The sequence below is a fragment of the Callospermophilus lateralis genome, chromosome 12 (genome assembly GCF_048772815.1).
Source record: "Callospermophilus lateralis isolate mCalLat2 chromosome 12, mCalLat2.hap1, whole genome shotgun sequence".
Classification (NCBI taxonomy): domain Eukaryota; kingdom Metazoa; phylum Chordata; class Mammalia; order Rodentia; family Sciuridae; genus Callospermophilus; species Callospermophilus lateralis.
Genome location: NC_135316.1, coordinates 81417467 through 81444139, shown reverse-complemented (window position 1 = coordinate 81444139; position 26673 = coordinate 81417467). Strand labels below are relative to the sequence as shown.

At 43.1% G+C, this 26673-nt stretch overlaps 1 non-coding gene across 1 annotated transcript; it reads right to left on the bottom strand.

The window, feature by feature from the left end:
• Positions 1-24838: 24838 nt before the first annotated feature.
• LOC143411885 (U6 spliceosomal RNA) lies at positions 24839-24945 on the bottom strand. Its single transcript, XR_013092899.1, has one exon. It is a non-coding gene; the product is annotated as a U6 spliceosomal RNA (small nuclear RNA).
• Between the last annotated feature and the right edge of the window lie 1728 nt (positions 24946-26673).

Genomic DNA, 26673 nt, shown 5'->3' with positions numbered 1-26673 from the left:
AATAAAAGGAGAGTCGGGGTTGGCAATCCTCCATTGCGTGGCCATTTATTGTCATGGAATGTAGCAGAAGACGGCTCCCGCTATTTCCTTTTGATTTTGGTGTGTAAATCTGCTCTCACCTAAAGCTTGACCACATGACGGTGCAGACACACATTAAACTGATTATTTCTGTCTGAGCTGTGTGTAGAATGTGCACTCTAAATTGCACATAAAAATGCTCTCCAAAATAGTACCACCTGCCTGTACAAGTATCATTTTCTTTCATAAAGACAGACTCAAATGTGTTTCTGGGATTCTGCATCCTCTGGGCTGATGAGGTTTGCCGTCCATCTATGTTGGGTGCAAGCTGGAGCTGGGCTGGGGCTGCAGTGCTTCTCAGCCTCCTGCCTTCCCCTCTAAAGGGAGGCACGGGGATGCTGGGGCCTCCCCACGGTGTCTTGGGCTCAGAAGACTATCTTAGCTTATCCCAATTAAAACAAGGGTGATGGGAGGGGAGGGGGGGGAGGGGGGATAGGAAAGATAGTAGAATGAAACAGACATTATTATTACTGTGTGTATATATGTGACTGCATGACCAATATGATTCTGCAACCTGTACACTCAGAAAAATGAGAAATTATATCCCATCTGATTCAAATGTATGATATGTCAAAGTCATTGTACTGTCATGTATAACTAATTAAAACAAATAAATAAAAATTTTTAAAAAACACAAGGGTATTATAGGACAGCAGGGCAGGTAGGGGACAGGGCTGGAATGGAGACAATGCAGCCCAAAGAAGCTTAAGAACAATAGACCATCCCAACCCAGGAAAGAGCTCTTAAAGAACAGAAGAGATAAACAAACCTAGGGAAGAAGGAAGAAGAAGGAATATAAAAGGAATTGCTGAGTGGTTCCATGTTTTGTTTTATTTTTTAAGGCCGAGTGAAAACTAAATCCAGGAAGGCAAAGTCAAATTATTGTGATTTTGCCTGATTAACAAGCGGCTGCGTTGCCTCCAGACATGTGCTGTGGCCCTGCCAAGTGCTCAGGAGAGAGAAAGGTGTTTGCCCATATAGGGGCATGCTGTGAGGTTTTATTCTTAGAATTGCTCTTCCCTGACTTCAAAAGCCGCTTTGTCCAGAGTAAAGGGAGTCAGTCCTCTGGTCTCATTTTGGGGGCTGGGTCCTGGGGTACTTCTAATTTCCTAATATTGGGGGTTATGTGGAGAAACTATGCAAAGACCTGACAATCCTCACAATTTTCTTGGTCCTCTGAGGCTCTGGATACATGGTAAGAATCTAAGTATTAAAGATAGTGGCTGCCCCTTAGCACCTCGGGTCAAGTGACTTAGGAACCTCCACTGTCTGCAATGTCTTATTGGCTCAGAGGGCAGAGGCTGCTGGGTTGCTGACCCACAGGCTTCGGTTTAGTCTCTATCTTTAGCTGGGGCTCTTCGTCCTTATCTCCAGACTGCTCTTGACTCCAGTTTTCATTTTAGCCAAGCCCCTCAAAAATAATCCATATCCCTCTTTCTGTGCCTGCGGCTCATGTTCTGTGCCAGACATCTGTAGGTCAGCGTCCCTCTCCCACACCCTGCTGTTCCTCCACCCTAGTCAAACTTATCAAGGACCTCTGCTTGCCAACAGCAAAGGGGGCTTTTCAGTTCATCTCTTGAATTCTCGCAGTATCTGATGGTGTTGACACTGACTGAACTCTCTAGAGATTTCCTCCTCTCTGAGCTTCCTAACCCTTTTTCTGTTAAATTTTTATCTCCCTTGAAGACTCCTGTTCTTTATCCCTGGGATGGTTGTGTCAACCTCACTGGGACACAAGGTGCTGTTTGGTCAGCCTTATTTGGGGAGTGTCTGCGAGATTGTTTCTGGATGAGATGGACGTTTGTATCCATAGACTTGAGTCCAGCGGATTGCCCTCCCCAGTGTTTATCACACAAGCTGTTGAAGAGCTGAGTAGAACTAAGGGTTGAGTGGAGGAGATTCCGCTCTCTCTGCCTGATGTTCTTCCAGCTGGGTCATCAGTCTTCTCATGTCTTTGTACTTGGACTGAAACATCACTGACCGGGGCAGCTCCTCAGGCCATTGTACTGAAGATCTTGGAATTTCTCAGTCTCCATCATTACTAATAATTAAAAACACTTTTTTTTTGTACTGAGAATTAAACCTAGGTCCTCACACATGCTGAGCATTTACTCTATCACTGAGCTATACCCCCAGCCAGAATCAATTTCTTATTGTGAACTTGTCTTTCTGCCTATGTATCTATCATCTATCAATATATCATGTATCTATCTCCCATTGGTTCTGCTTCTCTGGAGAACCCTAATATAAGATCATCTTTACATGTTGGTGTTCCCTGTCCCTACATCTCCCCCACAATCTCAAATGAGTCATCCATCCCAGGCCTCATGCATATCTCAGCCCTTTGAATTTTGTTTCTGTACCCCCAGCTGTTCTCATCCAGGTCTCTGTAGTAGGCTCGTCTAAGGATATCCACAATTGAATTCCTAGAGCTTGTGAATGTTACACTAAATAGAAAAAAGGAACTTTGCAGATGTGATTAAATTAAGGATCTGGAGATGTAGCATTTATTCTGGATTGTCTGGATGGATCCTAAATGTTATCATGAGTATCCTTATGAGAGAGAGGCGGAAATTTGTCCCATGTTAATTTTCTGTTGCTATAACAAAATACCCGACACAAACAACTTAAAAGGAGGAAAGACTTATTTTGGCTCATGATTTCAGAGGTTTTAGTCCACAGTTGACTAGCTCCACTGCTTTGGGGGCCTATGGTCCGCCAGAACATCACAGCAGGGAGTGCCTGGGCAGCTAAACTGCTCACCACTTCATGGTGAACAGATTCTCCCCTACAGCTGCCTGAAGAAACCAGCCCTCTCCAACACCTTGACTTTACCCCCAAAGAGTACTTATTTTGGACCTTTGGCTTCCAGAACTGTAAGAGAAAAAATGTATTGTTTTAATACATCAAGTTTCCTGCGATTTGTTGTAGCAGCCATGGGAGACTCATACAGTCTCTATGAGTTCTCATTGAGATGTGTTGCACATCCTTTAGCCTCCACATGTCCGGGCAGAAGTATTTGGCACTGTTGATTGTTCTGTCTGGAAGCCTCCTTTTTCTTTGATTCTCAGCTAGCATTCTCTTCTGCTTTTCTCCTCCCTCTTTGGCTCCTCTTCCTCATCTGCTTGGCAAGCTTCTTTCTTATGTCACACAGTGAATTTTTGTATGTTAGTATTTCATCCTTGACTATAGTTTTTTTTTTTTTCAAACTATGCATTACCTTGGAATAGCGTATGGCTCCTGAGCTTCATCCTCAGCCGGGATGAGCTCCTCTCCTGGGTATTCAGTTGCCTCATTGGCATGTGCATCTGGAATCCCCAGAGGCCTGTCAAACTCAGCAAGTATCAAACAAGCGCTTCCCTTTCTTTCCCCAATCTAAATCTGCTTCCTTGGTAATAGGTTTACCACCAAATTCATCCAGATCACCACTAGTATGGTTAATTTTATGTGTCAAGGTACCTAGATACCTGGCTAACCCCTCTCTGGATATTGTTGTGAAGGTATGTTTTAGATAAGAGTAATTCTAAGTCAGTAGACTTTGAATAAAGCATATTACATTCCACAATGTGGGTGGGTCTCATCCAATCAACTGACGTACTTAATAGAAAAAAGGCTGACCTGCCCCAAGAAAGAAGGAGTATAGTCTTAGTTAGTCATATATGCAATGGATTTAGTAACAATAAACATTGTCCTCTATCATTCTGTCAGTGTATGGTGGTATCCAGTGAGGAAGAACTGCATCCTGGGATCCACAGTGCTCTGGATTTGCTTGGGATAATGAAGGAATATACAGTAGCGTTTCGGAGTTAGAAGGCCAAGGGCCACTTCCCATTGGTTTTAGTAAGCTTTTTGTTACTGTGACTAAAATACCTGATAGGAGTAGCTTAGAGGAGGGAAAGTTTATTTGGAGCTCAGGGTTTCAGAGGTCTCAGTCCAGGGGTGATCAACTCCATTGCTCTTGGTCCGAGGGGAGGCAGTACATCATGGTGGAAGAGTCCAGTGGAAGAGAGCTGCTTGGCTCATAGTGGAACTAGAAAGCAGAGACAGAAAGAGGGAGACAGAGACAGAGAGAGGGAGACAGAGACAGAGAGAGAAGAGGCTGCAGGAAGGATTACTCTTCCAGGACACAGCCCCAATGACTCACCTCCTCCAGACACACCCCACCTGTCTACAGCTACCACTCAGTCCATTTGAACTAGGGTGGCCTGATTGTTAAAGGTCATAATCTAATCATTTATCCCAACTATTTCTGCTTTAGGGGAACACCTCATATCAAAACCACAGCACCACCCCAACTCCACCATTACTGCCTGTGTGACCTTGGGGGAGTTAATGAAGGCCTCATATCTTCATTTCCCTGACTGTCATAAAGTCTTCCTCAAGAGAAGCCATGAAGATTAAAGGAGCCCATGTTTGCATGTTTGTGTGTGTGTGTGTGGCACCAGAAGACACTGCCTAGCAGGCCAGGCATGAAGAAGGGTTTATTTACAAAGCACCACACACTGGGTTCTGTATTTAAATTTCATGTGCTGAGATTGATAATATTACATCTGAATTCTAAATGTAAAAATTGAGGCTTAGAAAAATTAATTAGCTGAGTTGAACTGAACCCCAGGACTGACTGCTGTGCTCTGTTGCGCCCCCACTGGTGGGAGGTGGGATGGACTACATCCTAGAGAGGCTCCTTGGCATGCTCTGTGTTTCCTGAAGGGCAGGGGCTGGAGGAATTTCCACTTGGCAGCCTGCATCCCCGATCAGTGTATTTTGTCCCCCCCCCCCATAGGTGAAGGAGAAATAAAGGGTAAGAAAGTAAAATGGGAACATGAATAAACACACAAGCTATTTGTTTTCTTTTCATACTACAATGGGAAGGAACAAGGCACATGCCACTTGGACCAACGTAGTAATAGGATGAGCATCAAATTTAGACTTTTGATTGTATTTCCGAACATGTTTTATATCAGATTGGAGAATGTGAAATTGTTGGTAGTTTTATATGGTGCAAATCAATGTATGTAGTCACAATTACGCTGGCAAAAATATAACTCTTGGCTGACCCGGGTCAGGGGAGGGAGGGACGACCTTTAGCAGTAAGGGAGGAAGTTGAGGGAAGAGGGTAACTAAGGTGCTGGTTGTGGTCCAGGGATGGACGCAGGTCAGCAGGCCCATGGGGAGTCAAGGAGGGAGTGAGCTGGAAAACCAGGGCTTGTGGCCAATGAGTGGGAGGATGGAGTCGGGGACTGGGGGATCTGTAGGCCTGGGTGTGGCCGTAGGGGTGAGTGACTGATTTGCTAGAGCCAGTAGGGTGTAGGAAGTGAAGCAGGGCATTCCAGGACACCAGAAGGAAAGCCTCACTTGGAGACTTTTGGCTAAACTCTGGCCAAAGTAATGTCCAATCCTATCCAGAACACCAGAAGATGGATACTGCCCCAGGGGAAGGAGAGTGATAGGCAGGTGGGGCAGGCCCAGAACAAGGGAGGGAAAAGAGCAGAAGATCCAGCTGGGGACAAAACTGTGGGTGTGACATTTGCTAAGAGAGATAGTCTGCTCTGCAGTCCCCTGTGGGTTAGATCTTGCTTCTCTGAGAGTACCTCTTTTAAAGGCAAAGGATTCTCCTGATGCCTCAGTGTGTTAAAGTGAGGTGTTTAACTCAGCTCTTCAGCTCCCATAAAGCCTAAGCCTTGCTCAATTCCCCCCACAACCCACTCCACAGGGATTGGGAAGTGGAACCCAGGGCCTCCTACATGCAAAAAAGTCACTATAACCGAGTTCCACTCCCAGTTCCACTTGTTCATACTTGATAACCATCATGTGACTGATAAGAGTATTTTGTTGAAAGAAAGTAATTGTTTCCATCATTACTCTAGTCCAAACAATTGCAGTTCAGTCTCTTTTTATTTTGGCCTCTTTGTGATGATTCCAATTTTGGACTCCTGGCTTCTCTTCCCTCTGCTGTGAAACCTTTTTTTACAGGTTAAACGTGGGAGGCACCAGGTTTCCTCTTGAGGGGGGGTCTGACTTATCTGTGCTGAGGTGCTGGTGTCTGGCAGCTCTTAACTGAGCTTTGGACTTGCCAACTTTCTCTTACTGAAGGGCACTACGCTGCCCACCTCTTTCTAGGGGCAGCCCACCCTCGGTGAATGGAGGATGCTAGGACCATACCCCAATCACTTCCCCTCTTTGTGGGATGATTCTGAAGGGTCTTCCCAGCCCCAGGACTCCCTGTCAGGTAAGCTGAGGCCTCTGTTATGACTGCATGACTGGTCACCTTTCTTCTCTAATTCCGATGGCTTTGCTCCCCCACAGGTGTGCATCCTGAGAACATTTCCTAATAAACTTCCTGCATGCAAGTCTCTATCTCAGAGTTGGAGTCTTAGTGCAGTGGCCAGATTTAGCAAATAAAAATGTAGAATGCCTAGCTAAATTTCAATTTCAGATCAATAGAGAATAATATTTTAGGATGAGTATATTCCATGCAAAATTTTGGATATACTAAAAAAAAAAAAAAAAAAAAGGATCCCCTGTTTTTTTTGAAATTAAAATTTAACTGAGCATCCAATATCTTACCTCATGACCCTACTTCTCAGGGAGCCCAACCTGGGGCATGGTTGTGGAAGGGTTCACCAGTTTCTGTGATTAGGAAGGAGCACAAAGATTAATGAAGAAACAAGAACCAGGGGCATTTCAGGGTCAAGGGGATGTTCCATCTGGAGAAAGGGTTTGGGACAGATTCTGCTGATGAGACGGAGGGATTCTAGGGGTGGAGATGAAACTGATCCGCTCTTTAAGAAAAAAGCATCCACACTACCTATGGGGAGGCAGCCACCTCAGATGAGGTCTCCAGTAGAGCCCACAGAACCAGTCTGAGCCACAGAAGGTCAAGGGCAAATCCTTGTCACGGCAGCCATGAGAGGGCCCTGTCTCCTTCCTGCCCTGGCAGTCAGGGGACTGGCTCTTACAGGTGGGCCCCAGAGCCAGAGCACATCCCCTATGCCACACACAGCAATGACAGCCCCAGTTCAAAACTGAGGACATTTTCATTGAGCTTTCAATACCAAAAGAGACTGTTTTAGTAACCAGGAATCATGCAAATGTGTGGAGTCAGGTCAAAAGGTTTGTGATGAAGAAGCCTGGCCCATAGTGAGAAATAAGGATTCAAGAGGGACTCTAGGAAGGGGCAGTTATTGGAAGGAATCAAAGCTTTTCATGATTATATTCAATGAGTTATCATCCAGTAACTCAGTTACAATTATTATCCTCACATCAAAGGGTTTTAGGCCCGAAAAACTAAACTTTTTCACCTCATCTTCTGAGCAGCATGGTCTTTATCAGGGCTTATGAGAAAAAGGGCTATGGGAAGGGGACCTTGGTCCCTACTCCCGACCCAAGCCACCACACCCTGTTGTGCTCTCAGCCTTTTTTCACTGTGCTTACTCTGGAGGAGCTTTTTGGTCCCTGAAATACACTCAGGTCTTTCTAAAGAACTGTCTTCAATCCTACTACTTCAAGTCCTTCCCACCTCCCCACCCTGTAAGCCATGGTGGTGAGTCGAGTAGCTGTCTCTGGAGACAGGCGTGACCTCGTTGGTTCCTGCCCTTGTTCATGGGTCTGGGTCATTCTGGACCCCTTGGCATCTGAAGCTGCTGCCTGATGCTTTCTCCTGGAAACCCCTCCTCCCCTGCAGTATAGAGGGCCTCCCACCTGACCTATCTTCTTATTTTTGAGTTGTAAGGGTTATAAGATAGTTGAGGTCCAAGTCCCTTATCAGATATACGATTGGCAAATACATGGTCTTTTGTACCTGGCTTCTTTTGTTAGAATCCAGCTTTTGAGATTCATCCATGTTGCCTTGTGAATGAATAATTTGTTCCTTTTTGGCTGAGTAATCTTCCATTGTGTGGATGTAACTGATAGACAACTGAGTTGTTCCTAGTTCTTAAAAAAAGCTGATACAAATATTCATACACAATTTTTTCTGCAGGTAAATATTGTTATTTCTCAGGAGCTCTGGTATCAGGAGAGAGGAGAACAGACTGTCATGAAAACCCTGCCTCTTGTGATAACAGTCATGATTCAACCAGGGAAACAAGCAGAATGATTCACACCTAGGGGGCTGGAGTTGTGGCTCAGTGGTGGAGCACTTGCCCAGCATGTGTGAGGCACTGGGTTCGATTCTCAGCACCACATATAAGTAAATAAATAGAGGTCTGTCAATAACTAACAAAAATTTTTAAAAAAGATTCACATCTACACACACACACACACACACACACACACTATCCTGAGGAACTGGCTAGCTGAGCAAATCAGAAATCCTTCTGGTAGGCCTTCAAGTTGAGAAACAAAGGACTGGTAGCTGATTATAAAAAAAAAAAAAAAAGTGCTGGGTTGTAGCTCTGTGATAGACCACTTTGCCTAGCATGTGTGAAGCACTGGGTTTGATTCTCAATACCACATATAAATAAAATAAAGGTACATTGATAACTACAAAAATATATATATATTTTTTTTTAAAAAAAAAAGGAAATAATAGCACTTCCTTGTCAACCAGTTGGTTGCTAACACCTCCAGGGAGGAGAAGGATTTCCAGCACAAGTGATTACCCCCTGGGGCTACTCTTTCCTGCCTTTTGTTCATGTAAACCAAATAGGAAGAGGAGTTAGAGAAAAAGAAACCTGACATCTATAAAATGCAAGACACCCCAACTCCCAAGGGCACCAGCTCTGGGTCCCCAGTTCTCTCTCTCTCTCTCTCTCTCTCTCTCTCTCTCTCTCTCTCTCCCACCCTCCCTCCCTCCCTCTCTCTGTTCTATCTCTTAAGTAAAATTTGCTTTCTAGTCTTGCCTCTGCGTTTCTCTGGTGTTTAATCTTCAAAACCAGGGATGCAAAGACCCAATCCTAATTTTCAAGACAGGTATCAAAATAAGGAAGATCAGAGACAAGGCCCCCAGGTAAGAGTAGAAACTATTGTCCAAGGGAGACAAAGTACCCTTTTAAGGCCTTTCAACTGATTAAATTATGCCCACTCAGGATGGTCTCCCTAGCCTACAGTTAACTGGTCAGGGACTTGAACCACATCACAAAATCCCTCCAGAGCAGCATGTGTATTACTGTTTGATTGAATACTTGGGAGAAGAACCTATGTCCTATGAGGGCTACTGTTTCCCTTCTGTCCTCCAAGCCTCAATTCTTAGGGCCCACCCTGCCTGAAAACATACTGGAGAATGATTCCTGAGAAATGAAATTCAGCTAAGCCACCACACCTGTGATCCCAAATTGAAAAATGCCAGTAAAAGTCTACAGTTGGCCTAACTCTGATTACAGAACCAACTCAAGCCCATTGCTGTGGCCAGGCAAAGGGGTGGAATGATTAAGCCTGGATCATGATACCTTCTCTTTACTAGGAAAGTAGAAATCATGGTGGATAGAGCCTCATAATATCTCCTGATTGAAGTGGGAGAGGACCAGGTCCCCAGGGGAATGAAGGGCATTGAAAAACCAACCAACAAACATCTTCATTTTGGGTAGCCCATAGGAGCAAGCACTGTGCCCAGCACTCAGAAGATCCGATAAGCGCAGCTGAAAACCTCAGTAAGTAAGAACCAAGACGGGTCCCATGGATCACATCAGCCCTGCTGGTTCTCCACTTGCTGCTTTGGCTGGACCTGGCTGGGACTCAGGGGAAGGCTCAGCCCATCAGTCCCTGCTGTCCCTACATGGGCCCTGATACCTTCACGTCAGGATTGGCTTCTCAACAGTCAGTTCCTTTCCAATTTTCAGAGACAGTCATTATTTTGCAAGAAACCTTGCAGCTCTCCAATAGCAGCGCTGCTACTTGTCCACAGGTGTCGGCTGGAATCTCTGACAACACTATCTAGCTTTAGGGAGGATCCTGGGTCTGTTGCTGCACTGCAGCCTCCTCCTCAGGGGGCTGTAACCCAGCCTTATGGCCCCCCCCCCCCCCCCCGTGAGAAGGCCCTGCAGGTCTGTTGGCCCCACTCAGCCACAGCAGCCAGTTGTGCCATGAGTCCTTGTGGCATCATTGCGCTGGTAAATCTAGGCCAGCAGAAATGGTGCTTAACTGTAAACTCTTCAAAGTTTCATGATCCTTCTCATCTGAATGGCTCCGGCAGGAAGAGGAGCTGTCACTGTGGATTTATCCTGGTCTCATCCCCTGTGATGCGGCAGACTCCCTGGCAGGAGAAGAAACGTCTTATTCCTGCTCCTACGTGTCCTCTGTGCCTAGGACAGAAGCGTGCTTGCAGATGAAAATGATGAAGGAGGAAATGATTTTCTGTCACTGAAGGAAGTCAAGAGCGGCTGGACTTCACCTCCTTTTAAGCACAGTCAATATCCAAGCTAAAGTTAGAAACTGGAAAGTGTTGAACTAATAACACAAGATAGGGCTGGAGAGCTCATCCTAACTCCTCCCTCAGTGGACACTCTTCTCAAGCCCTCTGTCCTTTCCTTCCATTGTGGCTATTAGAGTTTGTAATGACCCAAACCTTCCATTCAGCTGCCTCTCCTACGAGACTGGGAGCTGGCAAGACCAGGGACAGGCCTCATCACTCACCTGGCACACAGCAGGCACTCAATAAGCAAATGTCGAATGAAGGAAGGAAGGAATGTGTTCTTCATGTCATCTGGTAAGTGTGTTTAATTCAAAATAGCAGAAACACTCGCTTTCATTTTAAATCCTATTTCTGATTTTGCCCCTACTATAAATATGTGGTGTTTGTTGAGAACTCATTATGTGCCAGACAGTGTCCTCTACTCTTGGATACTTCTAAAAAATCCTCACAGTATCACTATTTCAGTGCTTATTTTACAACACAAAAACTAAAGCCCAGTGAACCTGGATACTCGTCCAAGGTCACACTTTTGGATGAAGGGTAGAGACATTGTATAATGAATCTGTATCTGTCCTGAGCAATGAACTGGTGTTTACCTCCTCATTGCAAGACACAGTTAGAGACCCCCTTGTAAAGCCTGAGGGAGCCCAGAGCTGAGCTGACCCTTCTTAAAACACCCTGTTACTTCCTGTTTAAGCTACCTAGCCACATCCCTAAGTCTCTCTCTTCCTCAAAAACCTTTTCTATGTATACTTGTCAAATGACCCAGCAATCCTACTCTAGGGTGTTTACCCCAAATAAATGAAAACACACGTTGTCAAAGAGAACCTCAAAATATAAATCAATAGCAAATTTATTCTTGTTAGCTAAAAGCTGGAAACAACCTAAATATCCACCTCCTGGTGAAAGGACATAGAAATCACTGCCCATTCACTTAAAGAATAATACTCAATAGTAAAAAAGAAGGGTTTGTTGACACAGGCAGCAACACCGATAAGTCTCAAGGGCATTACCCTAGGTGAAATGCATCCAACTCTAAAGTCTACATACAGTATATGATTCCACACACCCCACACTCTAGAGAAGGTAAAACTACAGAATCAGAAAGCAGATCCATGGTTTCCAGGAGTATAAGTGGAAGGAGGAACTCACCACAAAGGGACACAGGGACCTTTTAGGGAGAGCAGGGTTGGAAACAATTGTGGAGGTTGTGTAACTGTATATGGTTGTTGTCAAATTGTACACTAAAAGGGTAAACTTTATTGTTTGTAAGTTTATAACTCAGCAAATTACTTTTATTAATGTTTTTTTTTTCTTTTCTTTTAACGTAATAAGATCGTATTCCCAAATCCCTTTCTTTTAAATTCAAACAATAGCTTCATTTTTAAAAAGTATATGATTTAAAAATGACAACAGGAAAGCCAACTTGTGACCTGGGTGCAGACGGCGACGCTCAGGGCAAACTCAGCAAGCCCCTGGGACTGCACAGTGTGTGGCTGAAAGCTGCAGTCCAGGGGGTAGGAGGCTGGAGCCTGTGATGCAGCGCTGGGCTCCCTGGGCTTTGTGTTAATCAGATTCCATATGACTGAACTGACCTCTGCTTTCCTTCTGGCGAGGCTGGGAGAACCTGTTTACTTTCAGTGAGTGTTACATGATACAAACAAAACTGTTTGTACCCCAGGATTCAGATGTGTCTGAGAAACACGGGAAAGGAAAACAGGATTAGCTCAAGGAAGGGCAGGGGATCAGTGTCCTGGAAGAGGTGACTGGGAAGAAAGTGTGCCGTCCCCACAGAGTCCCCCTCTCTGGGGCTGGTGCTGTGCGTGGCCCCAGGCAACGGAGGCAGCAACACAAATAAATAGAAGAGCTGTTTCATTAAAATCTCTGTAAGACGTGGTGAGTTCTGCGTGCAGCCTCCTGTGACCCCTGGAAGAGAAGAGGCAGTGAGTTAAAGACAGGATTGCCCCTGAGGCCAGTCTCTGGAGTGGCATGGGGACAGGGCAGCTGAGGGTCAGCCAGGGCGGTCTCCAGCTGGAGGGGGATATCAGGCCTCAGCAGCATCAGCAGTTCACAGGAGGGAGGGCTGTAACAGCTAGGCAGGGAGGGACCTGGGGCACAGGGTGACTTGCAAGCTGTCTGGGCCTCATGATCAGCCGTAGGGAAACTGAGGCCGGTTGGAGTTTTTGTAAAGCAGATAGGTCTAGAGTCAGAGAAAACCTGCTTTATTACTATTGTAATTACTCAACATAGCCCTTCCCAAGCCTCCCAGCTGGTGTGTGGCTGGGGATATTACAGGCTATAAATGCTACTTTAAAGTAACTAGATTCTGTGCTCTATAACACAAATGTGCAAACATATTCCACCTCCCATCTTCTAAAATGTCCAACTGCATTACATATAAAACTCCTTAAGGATTCCTTTTGTATGTCTCTGAGCCTTGGCATGCATTTCCCAGGAGCTCTGGCGCATAGCAACTGAATTAGCATCCAGGCCTGCTTAATTAATAAAATGAGCCCGTGGACATCTGCAATCTTTCCAAGCAGTTACCTCATTTCTCCCATTTCAACATGGAATTCAGCCTGTTGACCCCAAAAAACATGGTTCACCAAAAGATGACTTTTAGGCTTTAAAATATGAGTCTTTTTTTTTTTTTGACTGAGAACTTTATGAAATTGCTTTTCTTGAATTTTGCTCACCCTGTTTGGTATCTGAGATGCCCAGTGTTTAGCATAAAGTGAGGCCTAATATTTAATGAATGAATTATGGCCTCGGGTCTGTTGCTTTATCTCTCCCCGAGACTTAATGTTTCCATCTTTAAATGAAGGCAATAAAACCCCTCCTGCAGGATTGATGTGAGGACCAGACATAATGTGTATTAACTGTGTAATACCTTGTAGCTCTAAGGACAAACAAATACTGGGAAGGTAGGTATAGAGCCCTGTTTATTAATTCAAAATCTGCTACTAGATTGATTGGCTTTCTGAAAATCTCTTAACCTTTTTTTTTTTTTTTTTTCAGTACTAAAAATTGAATCCAGGACTTCATGCATGCTCGGCAGGTGCTCTATCACTGATTATACCCCCAAACCTAACCTTTCTACCTTTCTTTTTTAGAAATACTGATATTGGTGCCCTTAGAATTTCTTGAACATTAAATGAGATGATATAGGTTAAAACAGATGGAAAGTAGAAATTACTATTCAATTTCTGGCATTGGCATTCACTATCATCAAACTTCTTGATCTGGAAAGGGACCCATCTTGGCTGTCACATCTGATACCTGCTACTACAAGAGCTCACATTGGTCCGTGGAGCCACCTGTCTCCATGAATATTCTCCAGGAATATTCTCAAGCCCTGTAGGGGTCTCACAGCACTCCTGAGAAACATGAACGTGCCCATCTCCATAAATAAACATTCTGTCCTTCTTGTTCCCACCCTCCTCAGAATTGTGATATACAATTTCCCTTTTCTACACCTCATCTTCTTGGGAACATTGCTGTATTTATTGATTGATTGATTTTGATCATCCATTCCCATTGGAAGTGGGTTTACTTCTTCTCATCTTTTGAGCCGTTATCCTTTGTAGATCATTCTTATTAAGCATTAACTCGGTGAATGGATGAATGTCACTTGGGAACAGCTCTGGGATATTGCAAAACATAAAGCAGTCGGTGCAAACATCTGCAGAACTTGGCAACCTACTGTGGCTTCAATGAGCTCAGGGCCAAGACCTTGACAGGCTTTTGGTCCTCAGAGAATGCTGTGCAGGGAAGATTTATGTGGGGAAAGGGCAAGAAATGTCTCTTGGCACTTCAGGTACCAGGTGGAGGTGATCAGCATTTGTATGTGTGAATCAGTGTCTAACCTTAGCCTTCACATGGATGATGGAAACGGCCTCACCACCATTCCCACAAGTCCTTGTGGTGGCTTTGAAAGAAGCTGAAATTCTACAAGTATTTCTGAGGGTGCAGGTGTCTTCTGGGCCTGGCCCCTGAATCTCTGGGCTCCATGGACTGGCCTGTCTCTCTGCACTAGTGGGTCCCATCCCACTCTGCACAGTTGCCTCCCACAGAGGCCACTCAGTGCTTGGCCTTCAAGCTTCTGATGGGAGACCTTGACTCACATCCGCCTGCCCTGGGCTGCTCAAGCTCTTGTACCTGCTAAGTCAGTTTTAATAACTTCAGCATTTGGGACCCAAAGGGATGCTATTTGGTGTCCAGGAAGGGGAGACCAGTATTTGGATCTTTCTCCTTTCCCTGGTTTTTCAAAGGTGCTGTTTCGTGTTTCTGAGGTCATTTGTAAAGATTGTACCTGGAGACGTTATATTCCCTTTTGTGATCATGGCTAAAACTTTTATTGAGGTTTAGTGTCTTTACTTCAAAGCCCTAAGCATCTTTGCTTCAATGGGCTCCTTCCTCCATAAAAAATAAATGAACAAATGATTTTTGGACTCTGTTGGCATAAGACAAATATAATCCAGGTTGACTTCATTATTATTATTATATTCATTGTTGACTTCTGGATTTCAGTAGAAAAAATAGGAAAAGGAGAGCCCCTTGAAGTCTCATGGGTCCTGGGTTCTCTTCTTGCTGTGCCTAATGGATAAACCGTCCCTGGGCGGAGTCTGCTGGAAACTAGCCAGGTCTTGTTCCTTGGCAACCTGACCTGGAGCCGGGAAATTTCTTGACACCTGCACTGTGGCATGGAACTGTTCTTAGTTCCCTTCCCCACCCCACTAGACATTTCCCAAGGGTAAGAACCATGACATATTGATCTTTGAATCCTACCCTCATTCTCACTCATTCTTTAGCTATTCTGTGAAAGTTTATGGAATTCAACTGAAACTCTAAAATAAAACTTCATAGCCAAATCATAAAGTTGAAGGTTTTGAAATTCAGTAAATAACACATAGTCTTTTCTACCAAACCATGTTCTATCTACCTCTTCACAGCCTCAGGACTGGGTGAACAGATTAATCCAGGGGAAAACTTTCTGGATAGGGAGCCACACTGTGTAGGAACCAGTAAAAAAAAAAGTGAACTTGGAACTTCATTTATACAGGGATAAAATGAAGAACATCTTGATGTGGGAGAATGACATTTTTGAGGTTTTTAGCTAAGTCAATAAGTGATTTTCAAGATCTCTCTTCTGGTAATCTTCTTTCTTCCCTTTTCTCCCTTCCTCTTTGGCTCTGGGGTGGGATGACTCAGATGGAAAATTGCAGAAGGAGGAAGGGGAGCTCCTTCCTACCTCAGTTTCCTCAAACCCGGACCAATTAAAGGCATTGTTAGTTGCCTCTAAAGCACAGGCTGTTCCTCTCAAGTAAAATGTTTTATTCAGGTTTTCACAGCTGTGACCAAAAGATCTGACAAGAACAACGTAGAGGAGCAAAAGTTTATTGGTACTCATGGTTTCAGAGGTCTCCATCCCTAGATGGCTGACTCCGTAGCTCTGGTCTAAGATGGGGCAGAACGTCAGCGTGAAGGGTGAGCAGAGCAGAGCAGCTCAGAATATGGCAACCAGGAAGCAGAAAGAGGGCTCCACTCACCAGGGACAAAGTTTGTATCCCAAAGGCACACTCCTTGTGACCTATCCCCTCCAGCCACACCCTACCTGCCTACAGTTACCACCCAGTTAATCCATACCAGTGGAGCAATGCACTGATTGGGTTTAGGCTCCGATAACCTAACCATCTCACCCCTGAACTTCCTTGTATTATCTCAGTCATGAGTTTTGGGAGGATACCTCATATCTAAACCATAATAGAAAAGCTTCAGGGATGGGAAAGGATCTCCTCCCCGGGTACCTAGGGAACAAACAGACAAAAAATGCTCCTCAGCACTGAGTGGGAGAGATCCCAGGGGGACTACCCAAGAGGAGACCCTGATAGTCTCCTTGGACAGAATCCTAAGTAATTGAGACTCTGGAGAAGTTTGCAGGGGAGTTGGGTCCAATCCCGCCTCCATCATGGAAGCAGCAGAAGAACTCACTAGTGGGTCTCTGTGCAGGACGGATAGTCTCACGTCCGAGGGACTATGCGATCTCCATGGACAGATTTCTCAAGGATGGCCTTCCCTCCACCTGCCCTGCCTCAGCGTTCATCAAGGTCAAGGCCACTGTGGGAAAAACAGAACAGAAACCTGGAAGAATCTGACAGTGTATTTTTGACAATCAGGTGGCATATGTTTCTGACAACCAAGTGAGCACTTTAATTTAGAAAGTGAATTATAGGAAAAAATTTAATTTCATTCCTTACACCATTGAGTTTGTAGAAAAGACTTGTTCTAGATGCCATAGAAACAACCCATGTCCAAGATGTCAGCTCCAGGTAAGACCACCCCCCCAAGGATGGACAGCAGTGGCCCGAGACCTAGAGAGGATAGTCATTTCCATTGATGACAGAAGAGTTGTTGGGATCACATTGGCTGGGGGTCCTTTCTCAGGTGGAATGAGAACTTGAACAAACTCCTGTAGCAAACAATGTACAAATACTTCCCACTCCAGATTGTGATCAGTTATTTCAAACCAGGCTTCCTGGCATCTCAGTGAAAACTTCAGTTAATTAAGCATTCTGAGGATGCTCAGTTTATAAAGCCAGATTGAGTAGATTCCACCTCACTATTATACTCAAGATTTTGGTGCAAAATATGATAATAATATTAATAATAATAGGGAGATCAGCAGAGTAGAACAAGTAGATCTGGGGAGCGAGGGGAAGAGGTAAAGGGAAGACACTGGGGAATGAGATTCATCAAATTATGCTATGTGCATACATGAATATGTTATAATAATTCCCACTATTATATACAATTATAATGCACCAATGAAAATTAATTTAAAAGAGGCTTAGGTTCACAACGAGGTGAACAGCCTTCCTATGTGACAAAGAATGTTGCCCCAGCTTGGCTTATTTCTGATTCCTTTTGTTGTCTGCCACATAGTAGGTGCCCAATATAATGCTGAGTGAATGTATGACACCTGCGTGGTTGCCCTGGACCAATGAAGTCTGAGCTCTTTTAGAGTCTAGGTTGTTCTGGGGTAGTAGAATTGTGCCCGGTAGCTAGGACTTCATGCATTTAAGCCGCTATGCAAGGTTTTGGTCCAGATGTACTTAGATGCCATAGAGAACTGGCCAGATGACTCATCCTTCAGGGCTGAGTCAGGTGTTGCCTTATTTTTGAAGCCTTTCTGTCATATCCTCAGGTGTGTGGGGTCCTTCTCTCCCAGTTCTTGCCCATTCTCCCTGCTCTGTAATGACCCATACTTCACTCTTTCTTCATTAGTCTAGATTACTAGGGTGCAACAGTATAGTCTCTGCACAATGCTTGGCACATGAAAGGTGCTAAACAGATGTTTGATGACTTATATTGTAATGCTCCAAAATCTTACCAGTTGAATCTGACCAGTCAAGGCTGGGCACAGTTCACACCATTAAGTGGCAGTAGGTTGGCAATCTCTGACCTGGGCTTTTCACAAGATGCTTACATTTTTACAAACCTCTAGTTCTGGAGTTTCCAGTAGGAATCATCTATGTCAGGCAAGCCCAGGGGGATGATAAGAGTCCATGATCCTACCATGCACTGAGGTGCAAACTGTGAGAAAAAGAGAAGAGTCTCTGATTATCCTCAAGGAATGTCTGAAGCCAACAGAATCTCTGAACCCAGCAAACAAAATGTGGCCATGCAGGCTGTTAGGTACTTCTTCAAGGTCCTTAGATTGTGGGGGGATCTTGCTGGTGTACACCCATCCATTCCCTGGGGAGTGGAATGATGCGTGGGCGCCCCCTGGTGGTTTTTATACCAAACTACAAGGCTCTGAAAGGGTAGCCTCCAGTGGAGAGTGGCTTGTCCACCCAGAGGAGCAACATCACCCGTTAGGGAAAGAAAAGAATCAATCCAGGGCAGAGGAGCCAGAGTACCTTAATTAAGTGCCTGACACTGTGGGATGTCTTCTTAGTGAGTCTATGCCCAGTTAGTCTATGTGGATTGATTTTGTGATTACATCTTGAAGTCCAGCCGCCAGGAGCCTTGATAAAATCTTTACATCTACATTAATCAGGGAAACCAGGTAAGCACCTCCGAACACTTGCCAGATGTGTCCAGCAGATGAAGGCCTCCATGGAGGAGATGGGTGTTCTCAGGGTTGATGTGAATTGTCAGGCAAAAAAGAACTGAGCAATGGGCCCGGGGTAGAGATGGCATGAGGCTGGCGTGGACATGCCTAGAGAATTTGCTGAGAAACCCCAAAGCCAGGAGCTGTGGAAGGGCCACAGGACTCCATCCCTGAGCTGTGGGCAACAGGAAGACCCCCACCTGCTAGAGCAGGGAGCCAGGAACCACACCCAGGTCCCTACCAGCTGGTGCTAACGTGTCCTCTGGACTCACGCTAAGAAGGAGGAATTATTTCACAGATTAGGACTTATCCTAGAGAGAAAACCAAGATTCTTTTCACTTCTACACACAGATGAATCAACCCATGCAGCAATAGAGCTCTTAAAAATTCATGCACCAGGCAATTATGTGTTAACTTAATGTGATGTATTTAACCAAAGGAATTTTAAAAAGCAAAACATTGCATGTTCCTTGGTTCATAGGTGGACAAGACATTCAGGCAGACAATGATTCTTACCATAAAACATGGATTAAAAATAACAATGATTCCCCTGGGGGATTCACTGGGGGTGTAGCTCACAGCATATGCTCAGCGGGCTAGAGGCCCAGGAGTTTAATAATAATGATGATTATGAAGAAGATGGAGAAGATATTGATGATGATAATTTCATACATTGAAACTTCCTCATGAAACTGAAGATCTAAATGCTTCATCCACTGCTTGAATTGCCCAAATTATCATATAAAGTGTTTTAGCACAAATTATTATTATTTAAAGAATAAATTATATAAATAATAAATATGTATGTAATTATTATATAAATTATTATTTATATACCTGTGTTTCTTTCATTTATGTCTCTACAACTTACCAAGCAGTCACTTAAATATTGTGGCTAAAATTCTTTTTTGGCAAAAGCACACACCAATTAGTCAAATTGAGGTTTTTAAAAGCCTAGCTTATTATGAAAATCATACTCCCATTTAATAGATGACTAAACTGAGGCTTTTGGGATTTTGGATATGTTTTCCTCACTGAGATGGGGAAAGAACAAAAGGAAGCTGGCCTCCCTCTGTCCTTTTAAATCTAGGATGTGGGTCTCCCCACGTGTGTGCTTCCCTGGTGCCCCCTGATTCATGGCTGCAGTAACCATACTTTCTCCTGGCTTCTTGGGAAAGACAGGCCCTGAGAAGTGATTCCTGAGGAAAGCAATACCCCTCAATGAAAAACTGGCCATAAAACATAAAAGAGGAACTCCATCCCTCTTGCTAACGTAATGTGTCTTCCACAGGATCCTGCCTTCTAAGGGCTTCAAACAGTGAGAGAGCTGAATTTGAAACATTTGCTGCATTAAGGAAAAATTGAACTTAGCCAGGATCTTTATGGGCCTTATAAATATTTATACTTAATAACATCTGGGCCTGAGCTTTAGTTTTGAAGCTCTTGTTTGCTGAATGAGTCTAGTTGTGTTTTGTTTTTTTTTTTTAAGATGAGAAATGAGGCTGGGGAAGATACCTTCAGTTTGATATTTTAGTTTTCATGTTCATTTCTCTTCGTATATCTCACAAGAACCAGAGTCAGTTTGATTTATTCATTTTATTACTAACCAAGAGGCACAAAATGAAGGAGGACGGGGGGAAAGAGGCAAATCGAAGGTGGGCGCTCTCTTAGGACCAGCTCACACAGCTGAGGGTTGCACAATTATCTGCAAATGTCAGGCCCCCAAGTCCACTTTTGCCTGCATTATATGATTGACTATCCCAAAGGTCCTGAATTTCCTCTAAATAATTGCATAATGTTCTCACTTTGTTTTAGCTAAGGAGACTTAGTCATGAGAATCAAACAAATGTTGTTGAGCTCTTCAAGTTTTCCAAAAGCTTTTCAAGGACTGATTTATTATTTTTGGATAGGTCAAAATCAGTCCCATTTTCATAGCCAGAGAGCAATTATATCTTTTGAATTCAAAGGATAAAAATGTGTAAATGCAAATGAATTCAACCCTGAATGTTTTGCAGTGGGAGGATAGAAAGCTATTCAAAAATCACTGGTATTTCGTTTGGAAATAGATTTGTGCTTTTAATCAAATTCAATATGTTTAAATTTTGTGGACATTCCCTTTCAGCAAAGCAAGGGAATCTTGCTTTGAACACTGATTTTGAAGGAGATAGAAAAAGATTGCCTTCCCATCTCTTCTCTTGTTTGGTCCTCAATAAAACTTAAGGAGAAATGAGACCCCCTTCTTCACTTGACTCTCAAAGGTTTTAAGGAAAGTCATACTGTCCTTTCAGTGACTCCGGAGCAAAAATAGCAATATAATTTATGTTGCAAGGAGTTTCCTAGCAACAATGAATGTTACAGAAAAAGCAAGTGAAAACTAGAAGAGACCTATATGTCAGTTAAGCCAGGAATTAAAATGTTAGCGTTTCTTGCAGAGAGAGCTGTCAACTTGAAAAATAATTAAATGGTAAGTGCTGTCAATGAACTTGAAAGATTTGCCCCAGGTCAACCAAAATGCAGATAACTGATACATACACTCACATGGCAGATAAACACAGCTAGATACAAGGGAGGATGTTTTGACATAGAAGAGTGAAAATGACTTGCTCAAGTTCACTTAGAAATTAAATTCTCTAGCATGAATCCCTGGGTCTGTAGTTCTTTGGCCATCAGGATTGACAGTTCATTGTCTTCTACAGGTTGCATAAAATTTTTTCTCGTTTGCTGGCCTTCTTTTCTTTCTTGCTTTTTTAAAATTTTTTTTATTTTCTTTTTTGGCTGTGCTGGGGACTGAACCCAGGACTTGGCAGTGTGAAACAAACTCCACGGTCGAGCTACATTTCTATTTTTGTGTGTGTGTGCTAGTTTTTCTAGCTGAGTCCCCTCTGAGTGTCAACATGGGATCCTTTGAAAGCAAAGCTAAGCCACTATTATTAGAAGAATAGAGATTAAGAAAGTGACTTTTTCTCCCCCAACCCTCAGCTCATCATCCAAAACTGTGGTGGAAAATGAGCAAAACAGAAGATAAGTGTCCTGCTTCTTGATTTTGATCTTATTTTTGTGCAAAGGTAGAAGAAGCCTTTGGAATGAGATAGAAGGTAGAATTACGCCTCATTTTCCTAACGATACAGGCACTATAATAACTTTGGAAAAGTAATCCTCAACATGATACCCATAGGAATATGTCTAATAAGTAATTTGAAATCATATAACATTCCTGCTGTGGAGCAGCGCAAGGGAACCATGAGGGGATTAGATTTATTTTCCCGTGTTTTTGTAAATGAGGCTGAGAGGCAGGAAGAGGGGCATCGCCTACTTAATACTAATATTCTGACATTGTGTGACTATGTTCTTAGGCCCAGATCCAAATGGTCCTCAGGCAGAGAGAAACCGAAGCTGAAAGCTGAGAACCATCAATCTCCAAAGCTGAGCTTTTTCAGATGCTTTCTGAAAATTGAGTATGCTCATGATGTCCAGTGCATCCCGTGATTTCTAAAGGCTGGGGACTCAGGGAATGTGCTGATGAAAAGAAATCTCAGGGGGAATCGACAAAACCTAGCCTTTGAAACAGAGACTCAAATTTCAGAATAAAACAAATGATTTTGTTTAGCATAGTCAGAGGAAAGCAGACACTACTCGAATTTTTGAGTTTTACAAAAACTTCTTCTGCAAGAAAGAGAAAGGCATATCACAGATTTCCAGCCAAGAATTTTAAATATTAGAGAATTATATTTGTCAAATACTAGTACAAAGGAGCTGGTCCAGGGAAGAGTTCCATGAATATTTTTCATTAAGAGGAATCGAAACCCCGTAAAGCCATGACGGTTCTGTTGGCCACTCCTACAGTGATAGCTGCTTTTTTATTTATTTGGCACTTGCTGGATGTCAGACACTAAATTAAGTACTCCATAAGCACTATCTTGGTTGATCTTTATGGCAGGATGAGGCAGGGGTTATTATTCCCACTTTCCAAATTGGAAAGGTGAGATTCAAAGAGGTAATTAATTGGCCTCAAGTTCATTCAATTGGTAGGTGAGCTAACTAGCCAGGATTCAAATGGAGACCTGGGACCCTATTGTTAAACTGCCCAGCCTCCAGAAAGCATAATTCTAACAGTTTAAGCCCTATCCTCCCCCCCCCCAAAAAAAAAGCTTAAGGAAACAGATATTTCAAGGGTGTCCTCGAGTTTGATGAGAAGGCATGGAGTTATTCTGCATAATGCCCAGGACACAACCAGAAAGGGCGATGGAGAGATGTTCACAGCACATTGAACTCCGGCTGAGAAAGCAGCAGCAGAAGAGAGGTCTGTAATTAGGAGCAGCTCCTTCATTCAGGGAGAGCGAAGGGGAGCGTTTCTGACAAGCCTGGGCGCCAAGATCAATATTATCTTTTATTAAAAAAATAATTGAAGCTGATACAAGGCTTTTGCAGATCCAAATTCACCATGACCGGGAGAAGAACAGGGGGTGGGGCGAGCAGTTGAAGATAGCAACCAATTTTCAGTAGCCTAGGGAAGGAGAAGAGAAGCAAATGAAATTCAATATTCCAGAAGCTAAAGCCCCGTGCTTGTAGAGAACAAAAGAAAACACACCTAATGGAGTCGGATAATAAAGGGAACGCTCTGCATTCATAAGGTATTGGGTCCTTCAAAGACCTTGCAAATAGTCCCTGGGAATCCATTGCTGTACACCTGTGGGGCATTATGGTTTGGGAGCTACTCTGTAGTGAACCCGACCACTGACAATGGGGAGAAAGCACCAATGCTATGATGATTGCATCCTTGGCCTTGAGGGGATTAGGATCCAAACCCACCTGCAAAGAGAACAACACAGCGCTGGCTCAGGGGCCCACCTCCTGGGTGCTCTTTTTGCCAGTGGGTGGGAAATTTTCTGTGTGGTCTCCTGAAAGATAAGCTACCCCATCCCCTGCTTCATTCTCTGTAGAACAAAGTTTTGCAAGAACTCTGTTCACTAACCCCATGGTTAAGGTCAGCAGTCAGAGAAAGCTAATGGAGAGGGGGCCGTCCTTGTATACATGACCAGTTTTCAGAGAATGAGAAATGTACTGAAGGAAGGATGCATGACCCTTTGGACTACCTACCCTCTGAGATAATTTTGAAAAACTTTGTAACCCCAACCCATGTTCCTCAGTTGATCTAAAGTTTTTCATTGTAAGCTAATGCAATTGTAAAAGATGTAACTTCCGGCCTATTGTGAAATCCTACAATTCAAAATATAACTGTCACTAACTCTTTTAAATGAGTCCAATTGAAGGATTTAATACCCACCATCATCCATTTTATTTATTTTTTTCATTTATTTATTTATTTATTTATGGCACTGGGGATTGAACCCATGGTCTCATTCATGCTAGGCAAGTGCTCTACCACTGAGCTACATGGGTAGCCTTCCATTGTCCATTTTAACAATACAAGTACAAATTTCTTTAATAGAAGGAAATTCTTTTTTCTCTCTCAACATTGTATTTCCATTCTTGTTTGTTTTAATATTTTTAAAAAATATTTCTTTAGTTGTAGATGGACACAACATCTTTATTTATTTATTTATCTTTATGTGGTGCTGAGGAATTGAACCCAGTGCCTCACACATGCAAGGCAGATGCTTTACCACTGAGCTATATCCCCAACCCGTTTTAATATTTTTAAAATTAATTTTTAATTTATATATGACAGCACAATGCATTATAATTCTTATTACACGGATAAAGCACAATTTTTCATATCTTTGGTTATATACAAAGTATATTCACATCAATTCGTGTCTTCATACATGTACTTTAGATAATAATGTCCATCTCATTCCATCATCATTTCTAACCCCATGTTCCCTCTCTTTCCCTCCCACCCCTCTGCCTTATCTAGAGTTCGTCTATTCCTCTCATGCTCCCCTCCCTACCCCACTATGAATCAGCCTCCTTATATCAGAGAAAACATTCGGCATTTAGTTTTGGGGGATTGGCTAACTTCGCTTAGCATTATATTCTCCAACTCCATCCATTTACCTGCAAATGTCATGATTTTATTCTCTTTTATTGCTGAGTAATATTTTATTGTGTATATATGCCACACTTTTTTTAATTCATTTATCTATTGAAAGGCATCTAGGTTGGTTCCACAGTCTAGCTATTGTGAATTGTGCTGCTATAAACATTGATGTGGCTGTGTCCCTGTAGTATACTCTTTTTAAGCCCTTTGGGTATACACAGAGGAGAGGGATAGCTGGGTCAAATGGTGGTTCCATTCCCAATTTCCTAAGAAATCTCCATACTGCTTTCCATATAAAATATGGGAACACTTCACAAATTTGTGTGTCATCCTTGTGCAGGGGCCATGCTAATCTTCTCTGAATTATTCCAATTTTAGTTTATGTGCTGCCAAAGCGAGCATCACTTTAATATTTTGTGCTTGTCTTTTATGATCATACATATGTTTCCATGATAAGTATATGTATGTGTGTCTGTGTGCTTGGGGAGCGGCTGGTGCTATAGCTCAGTCCCAGATCATGATAGATTATACGCTTAGCATGTTCAAGGCCCTGAATTCAATCCCCAGCACTAAAAAGAGACAAAAATATATGGGTTTAAAATTTGTATTCGGGATCAAGGTATCATAATTGTTAAAGAATAACTGCCATAATAATATAAATAGTTTAAAAGTTTGAAAAATAATTACATTGTTGTTGTTGTTGTTGTTTTTCTGGGGATAAAATTCAGGACTTCACACATGCTGGGAAAGTGCTCTACCTCTGAGCTACATCCCAGCCCATAAAACTAAAACTTTTATAGACATAGGTCTTCATGAGCCAGAAGGGAGTTTATGGTGTCTTGAATTTTCCTGTTTGATGCCCTGAAGATATTATGCCTGGGATATTATTGCAAAGTAAGTTTTTGTTGTTCAATTTTTATAATATAGGAGAAGGAAAAAACTTTTGCCTGAAGGTGCAAGGAAGAAAAACAAAGGGTTGTTTTTAAGTCAATCAATTTTTAGGAGAGGGAATTTATAGATGCCCAAGAATTGAAAATTGGTCCTCTTAAAATTATTCACACACAGGTACCAGGTGCAAAGATCTGGTATGGGGCTCAGGTGGGACCTGTACTCTGGTTGATGACCACTGCCTCTAAGGACTCTGGGTGGACTGTCATTTCTTCTTTCTCTGGGGAGACAGAGAAGCCATCCAGAATCTTACAGGACAGTTGAGGGTAGAGATGTCAGACAAGCCTTTGATATGTGAGCTTTGTCACTTGCTAGCTATGTGACTTCCACAAGTTATAAGTTTCCTGACACTGAGCTTCCTCTGCTTTCAAATTGGCTCTACCACAGCACCCCTGGAAGAAGTGATGACTAATAGAAGTCAGGATGGATATGGAAAGTGGACACCTTGGGTTTATTAGCTTCCTTTCCTACTATGGAAAGATTTGATTATTTTGGTTTGGCCACATGGGCATAGGAAAGAAAATAGTCACCTTGGATATCTCTGTCCCTCTTTCTTCCAGTAGTAGACACCATGGCCAGCCCTGCCCTCATCCCACAAGCAGAAACAGGAAGGAAGTCTGGATAGGTCATTGACATCTTGCTCGGTTTGGTCCCAAGGTTCTAAGTGGGGAAGGGGCCCCTTAACAAGGAGAGGATCCCTTCTGAGGGCTGTTCCCTGGGGCTTACTGGGGTTGAAGTTTCAGGCAGTAGGTGCTCAGAAAATGGCCCACAGTCTAAGCTCTTTCAGGTGCACCATGCACCCCAGAGGGAAGTATTACTGACCCCCTCCATTTCCTGTCCCAGGAAATGTGCTGGATCATGATGCCCGAGGGTAGGGGCTTTGTGCTCTTTCTAACATATTCCTGGTGCCTAGGACAACACTGTCCAATATAAGTATAATTGTAGTCATGTGTTCAATTTAAATTTTTCTAGTAGCTAAATTAAAACTATGAAAGAAACTGGTGAAATTAATATTAATTTTATATACAAATATATGCAAACTATTATCATTTAATCCAGTATATCCTAAATATTTTATTATGTCAATATATAATCAATATAGAATTATTAATAAGATTTTTTTTGTTTCTTTTTGCACTGTCTTTGAAATCCAGGTTCAGAACATCTCTTTTAGACTAACTA